Genomic DNA, 7837 nt, shown 5'->3' on the forward strand with positions numbered 1-7837 from the left:
CCCAGTCACAGAGGTAAGGCCAACAGGTTGGTTGTTCCCAGGGTTCTCTTTTCTACCCTTTTAAAAAGTGAGTGTGATACTACCCTTTTTCCAGTCACCAGGGACCTTGCCTGACTGCCATGACTTCTCAGATATCACAGGGAATGGCTTGGTAACTTCATCAGCCAATTCTCTCAGGACTCTGGGTTGGATCTCATCAGGACCTGTAGACATATGTATATTCAGGTTGTTCAAATGGTCACAAACCTGATCTTCACTTACAGTTGGAGAGACTTTGCTCCCCCAGTTCCCACCTTGCAGTTCATCCCCTTGAGAGGTGTGGGGAGAGAGCCTGCCAGTGAAGGCTGAGGCAAAAATGTTGTTGAGTATCTTGGCCTTCTCCTTGTCCATTGTTACCAGTTTACCAGTCTTGCCCATCAGGGGGTGCACACTTTATTTGACCTTCCTCTTCTGGTTGACATACCTATAGACACCTTTCTTGTTATTCTTTGCACCTTTTGCCAATTTTGGCTCCAGCCTCACCTTTGTCTTTCTAATCCCATGCCTGCACAATCAGGCAGTGTCCCTATACTCTTCCCCGTATATATGTCCTTGCTTTCACTTCCTGTATATTTCCTTCTTGCCCTTTAGTTTGACCATCAGGTCTCGACTCAGCCGTGACGGCCTTTTGCCTGGGGATCGCAAGATCTTGCGCCCTGTGGAAAGCATCCTTAAAGAATGGCCAGCTCTGTTCTGCTCCCTCATCCCTGAGGGCAGCTTCCCAGGGAGTCCTATTGAGTAACACCTTAAAAAGCTGGAAGTTGGCTTTCCTAAAATTCAGGGTCCTGACTGTACTCTTTGCCTGTTTTACCACCCTCAGGACTGAGAACTACTGCAATTCAGGCTGCCTCCAGTCTTGATCTCACCAATTAGCTCACTTGCATTGGTGAACATCAGGTCTAGTATCTCATTCCCCCTGGTAGAGCTATTACCTGGCTTAGGAAGTGATCCTCAATGCACTCCAGGAGTCTCCTGAATTGCCTACAGCTCGCTGTGCTACTTTTCCAGCAGATGTCAGGATAGTTGAAGCTCTCTAGCAGGACAAGAGCCTCAGGCTATGATGCCTTCTGTAGCTGGAATAAGAAGGCTTCATCAATAAGTCTTGCCCTGATCAGGTGTCCTGTGGTAGATCGATCACAGTTTCCTTTGTTACCTTTGTCCCTGATTCTTACCAAAAGCTTTTGACCTTCTTGTGGTTATTTTTCAGAAACAACTCTTTGCACTCTATCTCTCTATTGATGTAGAGGGCAACCCTTCTACCTTCCTTGCCTATCTCTTCTGAACAGCCTGTAGCCATCAATAGCCACACTCCAGTCATGGGATCTGTTCCATGAAGTTTCAGTAATGGTCACCAGTTCATTGCTTTCTAGCTTTATGGCAGCTTGAGTTTAGCTCAACTGAGAACCTTCTACCTAACTTAGGAAATGCATATTGTCTTGCACACCTATCTAAAAACCCGGGCTTCCGGGTGGGACTCGTTTCTTGGCCGGTGGTATCGTATTCTCTTCCCTTGTTATTTTCTCTTATCATTGTTGTCGTTGGTGGTAGCGGTGGTGATTTGTGTTGTACATTGGTTGCTGGACTGTTCTTGTCTCAACCCATGGGAGTTGCACTCTTTCGATCCTCCTCCCCGTTCCTCCAGGAGCGGGGAAGGGGAGAGCCCCGGGGGGGGGCCCTCGATTGCTGTCAGCCCGGCACCACTCACTGGGAGTAAGTGAACAAGCTGTCTGGCTAGGGTTTAAACCAGGACAACATTATAAATGGGAGTGCTTTGACAAGAAGTTGAAATTAAGGCCGAATAGGTAGGTTTAAATTCACACATGCACATATATGTATGTATTAATAGTACTTATATGAATGTATAAACAAATTTACTTATACACATTAAATGGGAGCCTGCAAGTGCAAACCAAACAATAGATCAAAATTCCCCATGAAAATATACAATGGAGAGTAAAAAAATAAGCACAACCTAAAAAAAACCCCTGCTACTTTAATTATTATATAAGATGTAGATTGGGATTTAGATTATACTCTACACATTGATGCAAGATAGTCTGAACCTAAAGTTTGCAAGATTTAATTTTCTGTTGCTATTAATGAATTTTACAACAGCAGCTGCCCCCTGTGTCTCAGTATAAAAAGCAGTGTGTATACCTAGCACAACATTTGCAGACCTCCTCAGTTTTGTGTTTTTAATGTGATGAAAAATTGCACAAGTAACAAAGGAAAATGTCATGGTAACTAAAACATTTCCTATACATGTATTTTAGAGTGAAGTTAAATCAAAGGTCTTCAAAGAATTACTAGGGTTCTTTCTAGGAGGTTATTGACAAATATGTAGTTTGTCTTCTGAGTTTGTGCCTCTTTCACAGATTGGTGTATTTGTGATCCCACAGGCAGGAATAAGTGTCTGTAATTCATTTCTCCTTGTTAACTAGTGTGCTTTTGTGTGTAGGATGATTGACAGCAAACTCGGCTTAGTCCCAACGGATGAGCTTGTTAGCAAAACCCTAGCATCCTATCTCTAATAAAGCATATCAGCAGTACATTTTGTCCTATCTATTAGCCTCTCTGTTTCTTTTTTGTGAAAAGCTGAGTGTCCCTTTGAAGCAATGACAAATAAACCCCTGAACTGAAGTGCTAGGCTGCCTTATGGACAGCTGGATAGTAAATGTCACACCGTGTATAGAATGCCTATTATCAGAGTGAGCCATTTGTTCCATTCCTTTCAGTATCTTAATGTAATACAAAATTGCTAAATCAAGCCCCATGTCTGTGACAGAACATAATTAATGAGAAAGCAGGAGCCAATTCAACACTCTTTATTGGGACCTAATTGGCTCAGGCAACAGAGTTGTCACTCAACAAGAGATTTCCTTTAAAGCAATTTTGTTCTTGGTTGTATTACAGAGCCTATTAAATTGTCCCCTCCTTGATCACACAAAGAAGTATCTGCATGCAATAATTAGCTTTTCCAAGGGGATTTTTTTTTAACTCTTTCAATAATAGCACATTTTCAAGCACTGCTGGAGGAAACAGACAGCACAGGGAGATGTGCAGCCTGTGGACTGAATAATTGTAATAAATGCATTTTGGGAAAGCCTATGTGCAGCATATCAAAGCTACCACTAGTACATGATGTGGTGGCCTGACTTCAGAGAAGGTTGCAGGTCAAGCTGGGCATCTGATATTTGCACTCTGTTCAAACTGCTCAGCTAAAGGAGCAAGTGAAAGTGTAGAGGTATGGATTGTTTAAAAGAGTGCACTGCTTCTGACATAATATTAAGCCATCATGAGGAATGAGAGGTCCCGTTTTCTAGGGTCAGTATTTGGATCTTAACGATACTAGAATGAGCAGCTGCTCATTCTAGTAGGAATCAAAACCTAGCAATCTTTTTTCCTGTAAATGCCGATCAGATTTTCATGGACTGTGTGTTTTTTTTAATCAGTAGGTTGTTACTGCAGAGTAAACTAGTGAGGGAACTCTGTAAGCATTAACGAAGAATTTTTTTCCCCACCCAAACGCCGAACATCACGCTTTGGAGTTAAACAGTACTAAAATTGACTAAAAAACTGCTTATGTAACCTTCAAAAGCATAACTCTCTACCACTAAGTAAAAAACAACTTATCAAAACCAAAATAGATCACGTCTTGAAGTCCAGTGATTTAACCACCATCAAAAATGTTCAGATGTGTTCACATATGTCTGTAGCTTGCAATACATAACTTATTTTCCAGCAGATTTCAGCTGTAGATACTAAACCTCGTAAGAACTCATTTGAAAGCCAAATAACAAAAAATAGAGGGTCCTGAACCAGTTGAATATCTCTGTGTTTAGAAAGACTTATCATAAGTTGAGCATTTCCTGTTCAGTGTAGAATTAAAGTTAGTATTGAAGTGAAAGACTTGGCCCACTTTTTTCACAAAATTATGAACATATAATCCTCTCTGTTACCATTTTCTGAGATGCGTATATGACTCACTCACAACTCATTGCACCTGTTGAAAATAATTCGGGAAATACAATGATACAAAACATCATGTTATCTATTTGTCTGTCTGTTAATTGATATTTAATACTGGTATATTAGTTGTTACTTTTTTGAGAATCCTAAGTGAAAGAAATCAATATATTTGGTGTTTAAGAATCAGAAGATCTTAGTACTTCTTCTTATGTCTCCAAAAGGCTAGAATGATGTCACTAATCATATGGTTAATTGTGTGCTATCATTTATATTATTATTTTCTTCAGGGTAAAAAATTCCAGGTATTTCAAAGGGAATGATGAAAACAGAATTGAAAGAATGCAGAACATTTTCTCCCTCCCCAAGCCTCTCCAAAGAAATACATGTTTAATGGGTCTTTGCATATGTTATCTCTGCAGTTTTATTAAGTTACTGTCATGAACACATTTTGATTTGTACATTTTACATAGCTTCTTTAGTGGTACAAGTTCATTAACATCTGCTCTAATATGCATGCAAAGTAAAGCATTTCTAATATCCGCCCCTTTGAAGAGTGAGCTAGAAGAGAATACATAAATATCTTACAAAAAACATTTTCTGTTTTTTCAGATTTAAGAAAGTGCAAGACAAAATCCGAAATGCAAATGGCAATCAACACTGTCCTTTCCCAGGTGACTTATGAAGAGTAGGAAAGCATATATTCTGAGCGCAGTTTTATAAGCTTATTCTAGTAACAAGTGAAAATGATTAAAAAACCTACATAATCTAATTTTCTTTTCAATAATTTGCAATCAATATTATAAAACTAAAATTTTTTTATATTATGATTAACTCTATATAATCTAGAATACTAAGGGACACTGAAGGGTTTTAAAGAGTCTACTATATTCATCTGCTGAGATTTTTGATGAGTCAAATTAGAATGTTAAAATAATAGACATTTAAACTGAAACGTTGCACAGACTTTTAACAAACAAATATTATGTGAAAAAATAACCATGGAAAAGATGTTTTGGGAATACATTCAAAACAGAACTTATTTAAATGTTTTATCAAATAAAAAGGTTCTCTGATACTGTTTTCGTCCAAAAAATACTTGAGTTCCTAAGTGAATTGCCAAGCTTCTGTAGTTTTGGCCATCATAACTGTTTAACATGAGTTAGATGCCATGCTGTTTGAATATAACACAAGACCAAAAGGCTGTTTCTCTTGTTTCAGAAAACCTTGGGCCACATATTAGTAACAGCCTCCTGACAACACATAGCCAGAAGTTATATATCCCCACATGTCTGTACTTGGAAAATCACTATCATTGATGACATAAAAGTGAGGCCTAATCAAAAGAGAAATATGACATCACTTGGTTGTCATTGCAAACATAATTAGAAGTGTGATTCCAGCTAGTGATTATTAATAATACAGTAACTATAAAAAAGACAATTCATATTAGTTATGCATTGTGTCTCTATTTAATGTATAAGGACAAGACCTTGCATCTCCATTAGCTGACAGTGGTTAGCAATAAGATGGGAGTAAGACACCAGGTTTTGTGTGTTATACAAGCAAAGTTATTATGATGCATAAGGAACATTGTTTAGATCTGTAAGTTTCCCTTCTTACATATGCAAGGACCTCGAACAGATGTCTCAGTAAGGGCTGGTTTACATAATGGCTTTGAACTGTTTTCTTGTTTTGATAAACAAAACATTGTTATTATTAGTAAATCTGGCAAAAATGTCTGAGTCAGGAAAGAAAACCTTCCATCATCTTTTCTGTCTAGTATTATCTGTAACACCCCACAATTTTATCCTATGAAAATGATGACAAATTCTTTAGCATACAATTTTCCAGAATATTATGAAAATGACACCTTTTTCATGTAAATGCTGTCTGCTTTCTTCATCTCATATAAAAATGTAGTACTATGTGCTCTAATAGCTTGGTCCCAGTGGCCTAATTTTACACAGGTCATTGTATTTCAGAAATGAAAATACTGAATGCTCTAAGCAGTCTTAGATTTCTAGGCAGTGGCTCTGAGGGAGTCTGCAACCTCTGAATCTGTCATGTAACCAGACTTTTCTTCAGCACAAAGTATGATTAAAAGTAATAACACATGTCATACCACTGTGGCAATGCCAACACAGAGGATGCGTTTCTACAGAACAGATGGTACTTGCAATGCTAAGAAGTCTATTCTCTTCATTTTACCTCATTGTTGCTTGGCTTCTGTGCCTTCTCACACACGTCACACATTTGAAAGTGTGCACGATGTCCTCTTTCTAAAGGGCATGAACACATGAACTCATATAAATAAGATTGGAATGCAGATTAATTTATATAGAGCATAATTCAAGAGACTTAAAAACAAATAATAGTATATTAGCAGAGAACTGCATAGCTATTATTTTAGAAACTAAGGCACTGGTAATTTTGAAAAGCTAGGAAAGGTGTTATTCCTGTAAGACATAACAGGGATCAGTTCACCTCCTATGCTACAGATACTAGTGTGAAACACAACAGCTTCAGGAAGTGCTGAGTAAACTACATGATAATTTAAGACTGAACATTATGAAGAATAATTTAAAATACAAAAGAAGGTGAGGCGGGCAAAAATCCAGCTGACCTTGATCCAAAATTGATGCTTTTGTAAAAAAATCCTGGGAGACTTGATGACTGTAAAAGTTTTCTAAATATCACTCGCATGTTGGCATGTCTAATATTTCAGTAACTAACAGCAAGATACCAAGGCAAGAAGTTACATTTATAAAGAACCAGAGGAACAAGTGCCTTATATGATCAAAAATATTGAAGGTTTTTATTTTTCTTTACAGGTCTGTAAAACTTCTAAATTCACATTTATGCAGATTTTGCTGATAACAAATTGAGGAAGAAAGGCTTCAAAGTGTACAAAAGGAAGAAAGTTCTGACTGTTACTGTTCTGGCCTACAACTCGGAAGGTTTATGTCCCGCTTCAACAGATACTGTTCTGCCTGTTTGTTTCTCAGCTGCGTTAGAAGTGAGGTTCAGGACATGAACGTAATATCAAGAAACAGGGAGAGTTAGAACTACTTCATTGAGCAAGCAGAAGAGATCTGCTGTGAACACACCAAAACTAGTCTACTAAAGAATGAGTCCATATGTAGTGTCATAATGAAATGTGATTTCATTTTTGATTAACAAGAGGATGAGTAATGGCACTGTGTGCCATTTTACACATGCTTTTGGCAGCCTGAAAATGACAAAAACGCCCTGAAAATGAGGCAAAATTAACTGCCATAGTCTATCCACATATTACCTGAAAAGTTCTGAAAACCTGCTCAATCCTCTTCCATGGCTGCTATGGGGTCCTCTGTACTGAGAGATATTTAATATTCAGCATGAATAAAGACTTGGAAAAATGCTAGCATATGTAGCATTTATATTTTAATATCATCTGCAGCATTCTCAATTTTTTCCACAATCATTCTTTTCTGCAATCAGTCTAGTATAAAAGGACCTGCTATAATAAATTGGTCAGCCTGTTACATGTCTGCCTATCTTGGTGGTAAGACTGAGAAGCTTGCTAATTGCATGGTATGTCATGGATTTCACAATGGCTGCTGAACCACAGTGACTCACAAATTATAATTTCATTCATCTTTATTTCTGCTAATTAACTTTGTTTTCTTTCTCTCTGATTCCTTTTCTCAGGAAGAAAACAAGAAAACTTTTTGTAAATCACTCGCCTTCACTGGGTTATGTTTGAAATTTAAGTAGGACACAAATAGTGAAGAAAAAAATAAATTATTCTGCCCTTCGTTATCTACTCAGTTAAGGGATCTTCAGAGTT

At 37.8% G+C, this 7837-nt stretch overlaps 1 long non-coding RNA gene across 1 annotated transcript; it reads right to left on the reverse strand.

Annotated features, from left to right (window-relative positions):
• Positions 1-4405: 4405 nt before the first annotated feature.
• Positions 4406-6799, reverse strand: LOC130609516 (uncharacterized). The gene is made up of 2 exons (XR_008974802.1): positions 6217-6799; positions 4406-4566 (listed from the first exon to the last, which is right to left on the reverse strand). It is a non-coding gene; the product is annotated as an uncharacterized LOC130609516 (long non-coding RNA).
• Between the last annotated feature and the right edge of the window lie 1038 nt (positions 6800-7837).

The sequence above is a fragment of the Pezoporus wallicus genome, unplaced genomic scaffold (genome assembly GCF_028554395.1).
Source record: "Pezoporus wallicus isolate ANWC-B61680 ecotype Strahan unplaced genomic scaffold, APGP_CSIRO_Pwel_v1 contig_3486, whole genome shotgun sequence".
Classification (NCBI taxonomy): Eukaryota; Metazoa; Chordata; class Aves; order Psittaciformes; family Psittacidae; genus Pezoporus; species Pezoporus wallicus.